This window comes from Cyrtonyx montezumae, unplaced genomic scaffold (genome assembly GCF_038088225.1).
Source record: "Cyrtonyx montezumae isolate F1298 unplaced genomic scaffold, pur_monq_1.0 scaffold_2, whole genome shotgun sequence".
NCBI lineage: Eukaryota > Metazoa > Chordata > Aves > Galliformes > Odontophoridae > Cyrtonyx > Cyrtonyx montezumae.
Genome location: NW_027071936.1, coordinates 37,727,340 through 37,742,695, shown reverse-complemented (window position 1 = coordinate 37,742,695; position 15,356 = coordinate 37,727,340).

Here is a 15,356-nt window from a genome sequence, read left to right as displayed (position 1 = left end):
ACCGCAGTCTTACAATTACATAAATATAAACTAGCATCTAAGCTAAAGTCCCTGCAACATGTCCTTTTGTTCAGTTAAGCACAACAACTAGTTTCTGCTATTATAAAACTTTATTTGCACTTAGACTTTTGCCCAACTTCAACAAACTGGCCAGAAAATCTATATTATTTGACCACTGCAGGGTCCTTTCTCAGCTTTTATTGTAGCAGCAGCTCTCTGAAATGAAAACAAGTATTTTGACCATGTTTAAAAATTTCCTTATGCTTTCCTGCACTGAGAAATCCCAGCAAGAAAACAATTTGTTGGAATAATATTGAAATATATGCTCACACGATTGATTGTAGCATTGCCTCATTGGAAAGCCAACTGGTCCACAATTCAAAGAGTATTTTATTCTGTTTGTGAGTAACTTTTTTGCCAAAAGAGTATTATGGCTTCTATACAGAAGAAAGAATGACAGTCCTTACTTAGTCATACCAATCTAACTCCTATTTCCCCCTAGCTGTCCAGGAAGTGACAGATAATGTAGTAAAGAATAGTGAAAGAAAAAAGTATACTTAAATATTTTGAGAAGAATCTCACTGAAATTTTGTGTTTCAGAAACATCAGCTCTAGTTTCATTTCTTCTGCACTACATAGAGACTTGTACTTAAACAGAATACCTCCCAGTGTAACTCTTATTGAAGTATGAATAAATGGTACATTTACAACCTCTATTGCTAATTTTTTAGCTAATTCATTTAATCTTGAAAGTTGTTTCTAAACCAAATTTACTTTCTCTTTAAGTTGCTGTTATTTAAATATCAGCATTCACATTTATCTTTTAAAACCCCTACTTGCACTATCCAGAAATGCCTATTCAATCCAGGTGAAAATTACTAGTAAGATCAATCTTCAGAAATATCTCCACCCATGCTATCAATGATATATCAAATATGCTCTTACCTCCCATATTGCCTTGAAATATGTTATAAGCACAAGTCATTTTGTTAATGACTCAGTCTTTATTGATAACTATAACGCTATGAATGTACTCAGGAAAAGTATTCTTCACAGGTTTATATAGCATTGAGAGTTTATATCAGATGCACAGTCCACAACCTCTTGTGCAACCTGTACATCACCACCCTGAGTGCAAAAACTTCCTCCTACCAAGCAGAAAACCATTCCCCCTTGTCCTATCACCATTAACCCACGTAAACTGTCATTCCCCCTGTTTATACTCGAAGGGAGAGTATCTAGAGTTCATAGGAATGTAAAAACTGATCAACATTTTTAGTAATGATCCAGCACCCTGATAGATTATCATGAAATTTGAAAACTAGATGTTGTGCCCTTAGTTCTAACTCACCCGTATTGTGCAAAATCCAGACTTTGAACTGCACAAAATCTGCAGTCATAGGTCTCTGAAGGAGCACCGGATTCACAAATGAAGAGTCAGTGCTATGCATATGGACACAAGTGCTATAGTACTCTTACCGAGGTCAAGATGAGTCCTGCCACTTATTGCAACATTAGCTCATTGCTGTTGTCTTTCAAAAATGGTGAGTGAAACATATGAACTTTAAAAATTGCTGCAATAACTTGCATATTAAAATCTCCTAAATGCTAAAAGCTATTTTACTCATCTTGTTTATTTTTCCTTTCAGCTTCTCAGGTTGTGACACATTTACACGTATGCAGTAGCTGTTTTTCTAAGAAGCTCCTCATAAACATCGCAATGTATTAACGAAGGTGCAAGGAGATCAAAAGGCACACAACACCAGTCTTGATATATTTAATTCACTGCTTTGCTCATTCTTTCCTCATTACAAACATACTAAATGACAATATAATTATAACCTAAAGCTGTTAGTAATTATATGCAAAGTGCTATAATAGCAAAGAAACCTGAATGCCAGGAGTGAGAAAGAGACCAAGTAAAACCAGAGTCAAAATAACCATTACTGATTGTTCTCCTGGGTACCCCCTAAAATTATTTGATTCTGAGGGGTTATCCAACCTGCAAATTATCTGAAAAAAATTCAAGTCAGGTGTAGAGAAAACTAATTAATTACCAGGAAATTACTTGCTGTTGTTGAGCCAAGTATTAGCTCGTCAGCATTTGGCACAGTTGGAATAGATGGGAATGAAGAACTGTACTGACTTAGGTAAGTAGCTGGAAGCTGAGAACAGCACGTGAAACAATCTTTCTTATGGAAACATTCCTTCTAATGCCAGTGTCTTTCTTTCAGCTATTCCTGAGCTCAGCCAATGTCCAATGCCAGTGTTGCTACCAGCATTTCCCTGCTCTCCACCCCTCCCTCCTGCCTTAGAAACAGGAGGATGGATGGGTGCTGTGGGAAACCTCTCTCCTGATGCCCTACAGGGCTGCAGCAAGCTGTATGGCCAGGCACTGTCTCTATATCTTCCAGTCACTTGGGTCCCAGAGCATCCAGCTTGCTAGAGTTGTTTCTTGATACCTTCTGCATCTGGAATAATTCCACCAGCAAACCAACCAGAAGCAACAGTTTGAGAGCTGAGTTGTACAATAATCCAGATACTGCCCATTTTAGCTGAACTGGTTACTTTCTGACTAGACTTATGAGCTGGACTCATACACTGGTCAAGTGAATATTTGATCTGTAGTTATTCTGTATCTGAACAGATCAGAAAGATATACCATATAGCTACTGCTTAATTAACAGATCAGTAATACACATCAGCATGCTCTGAAGATGGAACTTAATTGAGATAAGGCACAAAAGTTATGAATGGCTTGACAGGTTGAATTGACAGCTTGTGAACATGAGCTGAAATCCCTGCTTATCTATAATAAGTACACTATGCTGCTGCTGACGTAGTTAAGCTTACAGAAATACAGTCAGAAAAGTTACAACTTCCCTCACTCTTGCAGACTTGCACCAGGCTGGGATTATTCCTGCTAAAATATGTTTAAAATACAGAAAAAAATAGCACCCACAACATCAGAGCAAAAAACAGCACACAAATAAAATATTTTCTTCCAAACTTTTTTTTGACTCTGAACTAGCAAACTAAGTTATATGACTCAAGGAATCAACAACATTAAAAAATTACAACCATTTCTAATATATAGTGCTTGTCTTGTGCTCACGCAACATTTAGTATGATACTGCTCTTAATAGTGATGCTCCAAATTCAAGCTATGTTTCAGACAGTTCAGAGGACATGTTCAGACCCATGTAGAGCCTCCCCCTCCTTTCTGTGTCTTTTTCCTCCTGCCTTCCTCTCTGGAAGCCATCTCTGCCCTCCAAGAGATCACAAAATCCTTTCAGTCTCACTTTGCAAAGCAGTGAATGGCAAAGCGCTAAAAGCACTTGCTGGCTGTGCCCTGTATCTTATGTATCACCAAGCACGCAGACAGTGCTTTGTGGATAGTTTTAGCTGCCAGGGAATGGGAACTAGAGTTGTGCTGCAGCAGCTAGCAAGCAAAACTGACAACTGCTTTAGATTGCACAAAATCTTTAAATGTGAGGGTACTTGAACAGGTGTGATTTTTCTTTTTTGTTGTTTTTTTTTTAATTCTTGAACAGTTTCAATTTTCTGCATATTTAACAGACAAAAATACTTTTTTTGGCTATGTGCTCATTTGATATGGTATATGGGTAGAAGAAATACTAGACTACAAATGCAAGACAGCTGTAAGAAAAATCTCAGTACAAAGCATTGTGACATATCTGTTTTGAACTGATTACACCCATTTCAAATTATCACATGATTTCATAAATGCTCAAATCAGAAAATATAGCTACAATCACCAACTTCTTACTTCATTTCAGGTGTAGTGTTTTTATCTGAATAAGAAAATACTTAGAACAGTAAACAATAAAAATAAAAATAAAAACAAAAGAAACAAGGGACAAAATTATTAAGTGACCTGGTCTTCTATCCAAAAAATAATACAAACAAATATTACTTTTGAATACATATTTTAAAATGTATGACTCTTCTAGCACAGTGTAGAATATTTTTCAAGTTCATTTGAATGAAGGGGCATTCATTTCCTTAGTTTCTTGGATAAATGTTCACATACTAAAATAACAGAAGAGCTGAGCCCCTTCCTCACCTCCCCTCACAAGGCTGCCGCAGCTCTGAGGGTTACATCAACAGCTCAGGCGTGAGACCTCCTGTGGCTCTCCATATCCCACTGGTTTTTCCCACAAAAAAACTGTCACAATTAGTTCTAATTGTGGAAATGATGCTTCTGATACCTATCCACTACATATCCAGTATGAGGCAATGATCAGTGCAGGATGCTGATCTGCTATTCTACATTGAGTCACTGACAAGTGTTAAACTGAACGTTATTCATTCCCAAGTGCACCTGGACAGGCTGAGCTGCACACAGTGGGCACTAACAGCACCAGAGCGTGTTTGACAGCCAACAACTTCCCGCTGATGCAGTTTCCTTCTTGCAGCCACACTCCCTCCCCACCCTCCTTCTGGCCACCTTCTGATGCCTGTGACAGCTTGAGGAGAAGTGGCAGGAAATAATGCATTTTGAGAGATTACTTTTAGTTCTTAACACCACAACACCCCCAGGGGACTCAGCCCTTGTGTCCCACTGCTGAGCTGCACTAAGCCCATTTTCTGACTCATACAGTATTCACTGTCACTCAGTCATATCAAACGGTATGTGGCCACAGGCCTAGCTCAGCAAATGGCTGAGCATCAGCTGGCTTACTGACACTGTCAGGAACAATTACAGAAGAAATTTGAAACTACAAGTTCTTTCCTGTTCTATTCCATAGGTAACATCTTGGAAACATGGAAGTGTACTAGCACTGAAAAACAATTTTTATTTCAGGATAGCCATGATTTCTTTCTAGATTTTTTTCTTTCAAATACTACAATGATAAATGAAACTGACTAGAACCTACACAGTTACAAGGCTGTTTTTCACGAGATGTCCTCAGTTATATGTACCCATTCCTCTTTCGAGCACTGATTCTTGGCACACTCATCACACTGATGACTGCCTAGCTCATGGGTGTCCGACAGTTAGGTTTTCCTGGACAGCATGAGAGAAGAAAAATAGTCTAGGGTCACATCTACAAGGTTGTTCCAGAAGTAATGCCAATTATTCCCATGGAAATGGCAATGGCAACCAATACAAAGTGCACAATAACACTTAAATAGATCAAATCCTCAGCTATAGAACACACTTTCAACACAGTCATCATCATTAGCCATACGTTTTCACCAGTAATAGACAAGAACTCTGAACCAGCAGGGATGACCCACTGTAACCATCAACATTACTGAAGGGCACAACTCATTTCCTCACTGAGCTAACATCCTCTGATGGTCTCTACAGATATTCAGCAAACATCAGTGAACGTCAATGGGTGCAATTCAGTGACACACCTTTGCATCATCTGCACTTCCATATTAGTAGTTAGACTGCATCTCTACTAACATCGCACCACAACAAAATGTAATATTAACAGGAAGATTCAACTTCTATGGTCACACTACCACATCTGCCTCTGACATAATTAAATAGAAAGTATTATTTTTGGAACAGGCCTTCGTAATGTATATAAGTAACAAAGGATTTTTTTTAATTTTTACTAAAAGAAGAGGGGAACAAGAATGTAAAACTGGTGGGATATTTGACTTTATTTTCTGTAAAAATAATGCATCATCTGGTTAAAGGGAAGCAGTTGCAATTCTCAGTTAGATCAAAAACTTCTGCTGAATGCTTTGAGAACTACTTTTACTCTTCCTGTGCTTTATCCCTGAAATTTTTTTTCCCCACAATGCATGTTCTGCCAAAAAAACAACGATAAGAATAAAATTGACTGTGAAGCAAGGGATATTTTTCTATGGTCAGAGAGGTCTTAAGGAAGTCTAACAAAGATATATGATCAAGCTATAATTTGAATCAAAGACCTGACTGCAACTTCATAGTTCAATTCAAAAATTAACAAGTACTATATTTACATCACCTAGAAATGGAATCATAAAAATGCCAAAAGACTTGAGATTAGATTTCAAGATTGAAAAAGAAAAAAATCAAGTTCCTTTCTGAAAACTGAAAACAAAGCAGTGCTAGCCAATATATAAAAATCCATGAACTTATTTACCACATTTTGAGATGGCACTGCATCTCCCTGTGGCCTGGTTTCAGCCCAAGCAGGGTTAATAGTGCTCCCATGTTTGCTTGAATGAGGGCTGTGTGCCTGGGATAAGGCTGCACCACTTGGAGGGACAGAACCACCACCATGATGGCACAGGCAGGGGTCAGGCTGCAAGATGCCAGTGAAATAGGAACAACAACAACAAAAATATTACTTATTATCACTCAAACTCTTCAGGCATTCCAGATACTTATGTGTCTGCAGACAAGATAAATCAGGTCTTAAAGAGATCAAGAAATCATAAGGAAATCAACAGCGGGAATTAAGAATGAGAGAAAAGATTTAGGATAGTCTGTCACAATGCGAGGGCAACTCTACACAATGAATTTGAGGAGGAAAGAATGCAAGCATAGACATTGCAGGATGAAGAAAAGTTAACCACTGATGTTTTTTTCTGTGAAAAAAGAAGTGGAAATTGGATAAGATATTCACATTCGGCTGTTCCACCAGCTTTCACATAGAAAAAAGGAAGTCAGGTCTCGGATAACAAGGCATCCATTTTCCTCACTTCAGTTAAGCAAATGGGTGCAACTATCTACTGTCACCAATTTATGTTGTTTTTTTTCCTCCTTTCCTAGGAAAGGCAGCTTACAGAAGTTACAAAACTACAACAATTTATTGTACATCATGCCAAAGTTATTTTCCCTAAACTCTGTGATTCTTTTGTGCAAAGACTGTACAGACACAAAAAAAGTAGTCTGAGGACCTATTTTTTTTCTTGAAGTACTACATAGCATGTAGTTCAACAAAATAAAACACTGCACAGTATTTTTCAAGGCGCTTTGTCTTTGACTTGGAAATTTCTTTGAATGGAAAAACAAGAGCCACCAGGAGTTCAACAGAACTCAGCCCACGCTCCTGAGTTCTAACTACCAGGGTCAATCTCACTACAAACTTCCCAGGTGATTTTATGAACTTGATTTTATGAACTAGGACCTCAATCACATTACCATCCTCTGCAAAACACATACATTCCTTTGAACACAACCAACCTAGATATTCAGGTATTTGCACTTCACCTTTCTGCAGTCACATTATTTGTGCTATCACAACGAAACTAGTTACACAGTCCTTTTGGCCTGCCATAAGACCTCCAAGTACAAATCCAGCTCCTTCCCACCTCAATAAAACTCACTTCAGACCTCTTCTTCCTACACAGTCACCCTCTCTTTCTCACACATATGTGCTTGTATTAGAAGAGACAACCACAAACTGTATGTTTAACCAGCAACACAATTTATACTAAGTTACAGTGGGACTTAAGCTACAGTCTAAAACAATTTCACAGTTGTAATGTTGTAACACAGTAAAAAGCACAGCAATAGCAGAGTAGCAAGGTTCTTGGCTACAACAACCACATGCCCCCCAAAAAAGGGAAAAAAACTGCTTACCTTCAGAAGACCTCAGATATGCAGGGATCTCCAGCAAGATATGTTTGCCTCCACTGCCAACCTTTAAATGAGGTCTGGGAGGGGGTGTATCCTGGCTCTCCCCCTTCTAATCACTCAGGTACATTGCATGCACCTGTGCTCCACTGCATTGGCCCTGCCTTCGCATCAGGTGTTCAATCACTGGTTCAAGCTATGACTTAGCATTTCCGTTAAAGCAGTAAATCTCTAAACTCATGGAAAAGAAAATGCTGGGAAAAACAAAAATAAACTACGATGAAAGGGTGTACTAGGCTTATTCTCCTTCACTCTATCCCCTTGGCTAGCTTTATGGGCTCCCTGTAAGATTATTTTCATTTAGAGAAGAAGTGCTGCCGTATCCTCAAAAAGGTTTATCTCAATTTTAGCTAATGAAAGCATTCCCTGTGTAGCTGGGAATTCCAAATTGTAAAAACCCTTGACTTTTTACAGCTTTCCAGACATGAGCTGCCAGTCAGTCAACCTTGCATCGGATGAGCTCATCAATAGGCAACCATCCATGAAGGCCACTTCTCCTTGAGGATGTTCACTTACTGTTTAAAGGTACTTCATTTCCATGAAAGAGTGTTTCACCTGACAAGTCTCTTTTTTTAACCTTGTGCTGGTAGCCTTTCGAATGATTTTCTGATGTGGAAGTAAAAGTAAGTAAGAAATCTGTCTGTACATGCAAAATGAAACTTCCTATTTGAATAAGATAGCTATAATCTGAACGGCATACATAGCTGAATAATCCTTTTGATAAGGGCTGCTACTGGACATCAAAAATGTATTAATATTTTCACTATATAGATAGACAAATAACAAATATATATATATTTATGCTATTCTGAGCCATATAAAATATCTCAGATGTGTCCCAGCTTCCATAATGGAGCATAATTGTACTCACTGGGTCATGGGCTCCCATTTACACCACACTGAAGAAATGAAATGCCCTGAAGGTGGTGCTGACAATCATAACAAAATGAACCCGCTCCGGTATTAGGCTAGCTGCACTACACCTGACTCTGTTTGCCTGAGCCACAGGTGATGCGTAGCTAAGATGCCTTGACACCACAGCTGCAAATGTACTTTTGGATACTCAGCCCCAGGGACCCTACAGGAGCTTGGTAGAGAAAACAAGAACTTTAGGGACCAGAAAAAAAAAAAAAAAAGTTGATTGAAGGGACTGTGGGTAACCTACTTAATTTTATTGCATTAATGTGCTGAACTCCAAATAGAAAACCTATGGGTTGTTTTTTTTTTTTTTTTAACTGTATATTGTTATTTCTCCTGAAATGATTTGCCTTGTGTTTTGCCATGGCTTTATTTCCTAATTGCTTCTAGGACAGTGAATAAATGTGCATCAAGCAAAAAATAAATTAAAATAACAAAATGCAATAACACTGAATATCCCTTTCTAGTATCTATGCTACTGCAACTTCAGAATGGAGTACTATGTTGCAAATCCCATCTGGAAGTACAGTTGTGATCAAAAACAGTACTTAAAGCAAACATAAAATAAGCATGCATACTTGTGGCCGATTCTCATCTTTTGCATTGTCATTTCTTACCATCTTAATCAAATTACAAGCAGTGGTCTTTCTTGCAAGATAGAATAATTAAGAATCAATTACATTTTATGCTGAAACACTGACTGCCCTGTAACCATTCTATAATCAAGAAGTAGCTATATTGTCATTTTAATGTAGTCACACTGAATTAGACAATGATTTCAATTGAGTTATACTGAGAAATTATATATAAATGTATTCATGTTATGTCCTGCAACTTAAGGATTCAATGTGAAATAACTGCACATTTGGAACAGGCTCTAAAGATAATTTGTACAGCTGTGTGATTATGAAAGGAAAGAAAAGGTTCCTTAATAAGTCAGAAATTTTATCACTGGTGTCTTTTAATGCTAAGTGGTTACATGCTAGTGAAGTATTTCAATTACTTCATTATATTGCTGATCTAAAGAAAAGGAACAATTTATAAAAATTGGTGAAAACTTAATACGCAGAAATTGAGTAAGACTCAAAGAAGCTATCACTGATTGCATTCAGCTGGTACCTTCAAAATTCAAAAGATACTTAACGTTAAATGGGAGAACTTCAAATCACTAATTTAGTTCACAGCGCGCTTCAGGGATTTGAGTAATTTCACATTTCTATAATATCTATATTACATTGTGAAGTTAAAGTTAAGCAAGGTTTTGAATTTTTACTTGTGGCACAGCTGAATATAAAACACACCTACAGTGAAGCTATAATAGGAAGTTTTCATTTCTGACTGAACCAAACTGTGAACCTAGAGGCCTGAAAGAATAAAAGGAGTTTACTCAAACTCAATGCACAAGTGAACACTTCAAAAGGACAATCCCACCTTTACACAGCAGAAGGCGTGTGAGTCAGGAGAAAGGGGCAGCTAAGCTCATGAAAGAAGCTGGCGCAGAAAGTTTCTTGCCTGACAGGGGACTGATAACACTAAGAAACTTTGAAAATCTGAGATCTAATAAATAGAAGCCTGACCTGGACAAGCCTTGTGCCAGCTGAGTGAGGGCGCTCATCTGGAGTACTATGTCCAGGTCTGAGGCCTCCAGCAGAAGAAAGACACAGATATGTTGGAACGGGTCCAGAGGATAGCCACGAAAATGATCAAGGGGCTGGAGTAACTCTCCTGTGAAGTAAGATCAAGGGAGTTTGGCTTCTTTAGCTTGGAGAAGAGAAGGCTCACTGCAGCCCTTTAGTACTTGAGGGGAGCTTACAAGTGGGAAGGGGAATTACTTTCTATATGAACAGATAGTGACAGAACAAGGAGGAATGGCTGTAAACTTAAAGAGGGAAGATTTAAATTCAAACTCCATCCAAACATTGAGCTATTGATCACCACTCTCTGGACTTCATCCTTCAGCCTGTTCTTCAACCATCAAACAGTGTACCCATCAAATCCATATATATCCAATTTAGGAGAGGAGGATGTTGTGGGGTACCGTGCCAAAGATCTTACTGAAGTCCAGATGGATGATATCAATGGCTCTTCCCTTGTTCATTGATGCAGTGACACCATGATAAAAGGCTACTAGATTAATCAAACAGGATTTGGTAAAACCATAATCTTTAAGGTTCCTTCCAATTTTAATCATTCTTTGATTGTATGATTCTACAATTGTAAAGGATTTCTAAAATAGATCTAAAATAATTTAATTCTCCAGCAAACAAGCTATGGAGTTAAGCCCACCTAACAAAAGAATACAAAAAGAAAGCATCAGTACTTTTCATAACAAAAATACTTTATTTTTCTCAATAGTAACCATTTGCATAACCTTTGAAAAATAAATACAAAACCTTGTTAATAATTTTAAATCTTCACCTGCACATATAACTTAGCATTCCTGTTGTTTCCTGTTCAAAAATTTCATCTTTTTGGAGGTCGTTTTGAAAGTTTGTAAAATGCCGGTGAAAATAATGAACCATCTTTTCCATTATGCACCCTCCACCAGATATTCATATTTACAGGATACAAGAATTTTTAAGTAATAAAAATGTTAATCTAAAATCAAAAAGTTCATTTAACTGCATTCGTTCTCAGATTGGTTCCTTCCTCCAATTTTTTAGCATTGGAGAGTAACTATCTTCAGCTCTATTGACATTATTATTTTTGCCTAAATCAGATAATGCTCAGGTCAGGTATCTGCCTCTTACTCATCCATCTTTTACCCTGCAGGCTCCGGCATACCTACCATTCAGCTTATCCAAAATAAAAGCAGACCTCACTGGCAAATTCCTTAATTAGCAAGGATAGTCAGAAAATAAAAGATAATTACAAAGGAACTCATTTAGTTGGACATTATGAAAAGGGCTGATGGGAAGAACAAAGATCTAATTAGAGTTTGGAAATATTACCTGCAATACTCAGAGATTAGTTTTTTCCTCTTATTTTCAAGGTTGTCTCTGAGAATGTCTGAAGTCCTGAATAATGTGAGGAAATTGTTTGTCCTCATAATATGCCTCATAAATAGGATTAATTCTCTACTTTTTCCAAGACAGCTGAATCATAATGTTACCTTATCAAAGCACTTTGTTTTGATTCATGGGCTTGCTCATTTTAGCCCTGCATAATCTTGATGAATGCCAAGATATTTCCCAAGTAATATTTTCAAAAACTGCACACTGAATCATTGCAATATTTTCAACTAATTCAGCTCAACCAATCAATTTATTTGGGGTCTATCTGAATTATACAAAGCAAAAAACCTTGGAATCTTACTGTCCAAGGCCAGTGATAAGTCTTAATACAGAATGACATCACAAGTTTTATGGGGAAATATGCATTAGTCATATCTAATATATCATATCTCATATCAGGTATCCAACAAATATGTTGGTGTTTCTGACAGATTTCTCAAAGGGCTCCATCTCCCTTTCCTTGTTTTTGAAATTGTCCTAAAATTCATGTGATGAGATCATACCAGTAAAAGGGTAGATAAACTCAAGATTACCGTGAAACATTTTATGGCTGATTTTAAAAATGATACCTTCTCTACAGGGGAATGTTCCTATGGGAATACAAATCCATTGACAGTGTTCTTAGCAAGCTCCAGTACTGGCACTAATTGAACCCTAATAGAAAATCCCTTCCATTTTCAGTACCACAAACTTTAATTATGTAGTTACTTAAACAGAATGTAAAAGCTAGTATTTTTGTATTCTCCAGGCAGTTTGCTGAATGTTGAAGCTAGCTAAAAGCAAAACTGGGATTAAAATGGTATAATATCGTAGTAGTAGACTGTAGTACTTCTGTTTATGTATGACAAAATTTTATGTATGCTATGATGAACTGATCCTCCCCCTCTACTCTGCCCTGGTGAGGCCTCACCTAGACTCCTGTGTCCATTTCTGGTCTCCTCAGTACAAAAAAGAAAGAGATCACCTCAAAAGAGTCCAGCAGAGGGCTACAAAGATGATAAAGGACCTGGAACACCTCCCTTATAAGGAAAGTCATAAAGACCTGGGTCTGTTCAGCCCTGGAAAAGACTCAGAGAGGATCTGATCCACATCTATAAATAACTAAGGAGCAGGAGGCAAAGGGAGAAGGCTGGACTCTTCTCAGCGGTGTGTGGCTATAGGATGAGGGGAAATGGTCACAAACCAAAGCATAGGAAGTTCCACACAAATGTGTGTTGGAACTTCCTCATAGTAAGTGTGACACAGCACTGGCACAGGCTGCCCTGAGAGGTTGTGGAGTCTCCTTCTTTAGAGGCATTCAAGACCCACCTGGATGCCTACCTGTGCAACCTGGGCTAGGGAGCTGCTTTGGCAGGAGAGGTTAGACTCAATGATCTCTAGAGGTCCCTTAGAACCCCTACAGTTCCATGATTCGGTGATAAAAGCTTATCCTTCTGTGCTTTTCATATTTCACATTGAAGTCTCAAAGAACTTTGCAAACAGAAAATCCTTGTAAATTTAGATCTGTGGAACATATTAGAGGGTAGAATTATTTCCATTTTTCAGGCAGTTGAAGGTTGAAGAACAGAGAATCCACGACTTATCTAAAGCTGGAAGGAAACTCCCAATATTGACTTCCATTCCTTGATTTTAACAGACAAAATGCTCTCTGCCCCTTATGTCCCAGAGAAAATCAGAGCGGGTTTTTCATTAAGTTTCACACATATTTCATTTGCACTGTTGTCTGCTGGTCATGGAAAACATGATGCAGTAAAGTAAGATTGCATGTGCACCAAAGTGACCTCAAAATTTCTATTGTCGAAAAGAAAATATATATATGTATATTTTAATTACCCAAGAGAGTTTCTTTTATATAAAAAGGACCCTGAAATGGAAATTTGCAATAAATATTACTGACAGTCTCTAAGCTAACAGCACCAGCAAAATTCTCTGGTCTTTACATCTCAACTAATTTGTTGGTACATTTCATGTTCGCTTATGCTCTGTGCCCTCACTTGATCTCATTGTCATCTGAAATTCCAGTTAAAAAGAGCGTAAAGTGCAATCTCGGCATTTTACCTCTACCCAAACTATACAGTTATGTCAGCCTCCATATTTGTCATTAAATTTATATTAGACATCTTACTGCATTGTCTAGCTTAATATTCTAGCTAAAATGGAGTAATTAAGATTGATATATAGGCTGTAAAATCATTTATCTTCTTGTGGATATTAAATAGAAATTGGTTATACATTTAATCTCATTCATTCAATCATCACAATACCTGTGTAAACAATATTTTGACTAAATATGACTGTGCCTTGTAAAATATGTAAAATATTGGCTAACTGTACAGATTTTATTACACTGGCAATCTGTACTTAAGCCTATTGAAAATCTATCCATGCTTTGTGCACCATGAAAATATGCTTAGAAATATTGCAGTGCTGCTTTCTTTCTGTGTCATTAGTGGGCCAAAGCCCTTGTGTTAGCTTAACAGAGTAAAGGAAAACAAAGTCTAAGCTTTTTGTATACTATGAATAGCTTCACATCAGTTATTGCTAAATCGAAATATCTACTGATGAAGTTGTCAGCTGACTCAGTGGAGATGTCAAACAATAGCATGATTGTCAAAGATAATTTCAGCAGCCTATGTGTCTCTATTGCGTCATTACTTAAGGTCAGTAGCAGTCTTGGTTAACTACTTCTGAATGTATCCATCATCACATGATGCTGTTGCAAGACTGCAGATAATTTGAATGGGGCTCGTGGACATGTGCAGTGATGACAGCAGGTGCACTGCAGACTTACTCTCACTTATCATTAATCCTGGAGAACTAACATGCAGACTAGTTTTGACTACAGTTTTGTGTAGAGCTTATGCAAATGTGTGAAACGGTGGCACCTTGGTCCTGCTTCCCCATCCTCTTATTGTTCCTATGATGTTCCAAATATAATAAATCTCTAAAATATGAGGTTCTGTATGTTAGACTTGGTGAAAAATAGCTCATCTGCAGACACAGAAAGGACCTGAGGCAAATAATACGTGGTGAAAAGGAATATCACCCAGCCTAGGCTTCTACCAGGCCCACCTCAGGGAATCATCAGCCCATGGAAGGTGCTGAGCCTTGCTAGTGGCTGGATCTGGCATGCTGACTTGTAGCAGCCTTGTCCCCATCAGAAGACTGCTGGATATGGTAACTCCCTAAACTGTATTCTGATACAAAATAATGCAGAATCTATTCAATCTATTACTAATATTATTTCTAATACTCTCCCACTTGTGAAGTACACTAAACAAAACAAACACAAACAAAAACAGAAAGGGACAGATATGGCCCTAGACAAAATTAGTTTAAAGTCAATGAGATCCCACTTCATCACATTTTAAACTAAAGCTTTAAGCCTATCTTACAGACGAACTATTGTCTTCTGGTTTCCTTTTTGATGTCACTGTGAAGTGCCTTGAGGATACTTGATAATAAGGCATCCTATGTATCCATACATTACCTTGTTCTGTATTGCAATGTTTTATTAACACCAACAGCCCAATGAATAATGGAAACACAAACTGGGAAATTTTATTTTCATCTGTTGCCTGTTTTATTATTATCTGAGCAGCTTACTAATTGCCTTCTTTTAATTGTCTGGATATATGTTTGCTTAATGCAAAAAGATGCATATGTAATCTAAAGATTACAAATAGCAATGTCTTTTATTTAAAGGAGGGAACTGAAGTAGATAATATAGCTGATTGGATTTCATGAGCACAGGTATTCTACATGAACTGCTAGTGTTAATTTTCTAAAATAAAAAGGAATTTGTCCTTCTATTT